Here is a 1,308-nt window from a genome sequence, read left to right as displayed (position 1 = left end):
TCCTGGGGTAAGGTTTGTAGCAGTACCAAGGTGGCTCTACCCACTGTAGAAATGGCAAAATCAAGGAGAACAGAGTCTACATTTTCTAATATGACTAATGATTCTGGACGCCTAAAATATTAGGTGTCCAACATGAAAACCTTAAAGTGGCATTATTTTCACAGGACAGGTACTCAGCACTTAAGTTGGGCACACAAATCTGTTTTGAAAATGTAGGCCAATGTGTTTATTGTAGCAGAAAACATGCCAATGACAACACACAGAGCTGTTTCTCAAAAGAGGTCTGCCAGGGTTAGTATTTCTTTCAACACCTGGGATACACCACTTATTAAAGCCCCTACTTCAAACTTTTTCAGAACCTATATGAAAAATAAAAATTAAAAAAAATCTCCTTTAAATAGAAAAATCTGTATATAAAAGCATTTAGAAACAATTTAATTGTTTTCTTTAAAAAAATCCCCAAACCAAACTTTGGAGTCTAAGCTCTTTCGTGTATGGGTTAGCCCTGACTTCCCCAGAACCATTAATTGCCTGGTTAAATGTAGTGGACAGATGGAGAACCACAAGATACCACAGCTGAGCTAGGAGGCCTAGGAAGCCTTAGGAAGGAGGGTTTCTGGGCTGTGTGACAGGTTTCCTAAGGCTTCCAGATTCCACAGTGGAGCTCTAGAGTTTCCTCCTACAGAGTTAGGAGCTTAGCCCAAGCAAGAATCAAGATTTCCAGGCTCCTAGCAATGTAGGAGGGACCCTTTGTCTCTGATTGACATCTGTATAGTGAGGCCCAGAGCCAGAGACCTTGACAGCCCTGGATGTCCCCACCAGTTGGCCAGGTGAGCTGTCTGAAAACCAGACAGCTTTCAGAAAATCTGCCTGTGCTTTGTTACATGTTTGTCAAAATCAGCGTGTTCCAATGAGTTGGCATTTTCTAATGAAAAATTGCTTTAACAAAAAATTTCTGACTAGCTGTAACTCTGACCCATGCTTTTCTCTAGTGAACCAATACATTGGTCAGATATCGGATCGGTACCGATATAAAGAAAACTGGCTGTATCGGAAATTGGCCTGATGTGGCCGATCATTTGGCCGATAAATGCTTGTGCATGTATACAGCCACAGTGCAGCACACAGGCAGTGAGGAGCAGAGCCTGGCAGCTTGAAGAGCTGCGTGCAGCTGGTAAGTCCATTGTGGTGGAAGGGAAGGGGGAAGGGAAGGGAAGGGAAGGGGTGGGGGGGGCCAGGTCAAGGCCTCTGCAATGAGGGAGGGGGTGGGAGCAGGGGCAGGCACTGCTCAGCTGGGGCAGGGCAGGG

The 1,308-nt window shown here is 45.0% G+C and overlaps 1 protein-coding gene across 13 annotated transcripts in view; it reads right to left on the bottom strand.

The window, feature by feature from the left end:
• Positions 1–1,308, bottom strand: part of ST7 (suppression of tumorigenicity 7) — a 219,675-nt gene that overhangs the window by 17,809 nt on the left and 200,558 nt on the right. The gene's annotated exons all lie outside the window — the stretch shown is intronic.

Source organism: Alligator sinensis, unplaced genomic scaffold, assembly GCF_000455745.1.
Source record: "Alligator sinensis unplaced genomic scaffold, ASM45574v1 scaffold65_2, whole genome shotgun sequence".
Lineage (NCBI taxonomy): Eukaryota > Metazoa > Chordata > Crocodylia > Alligatoridae > Alligator > Alligator sinensis.
Note: the sequence above shows the minus strand (reverse complement) of the source record. Positions and strands in the feature narration are given on the sequence as shown.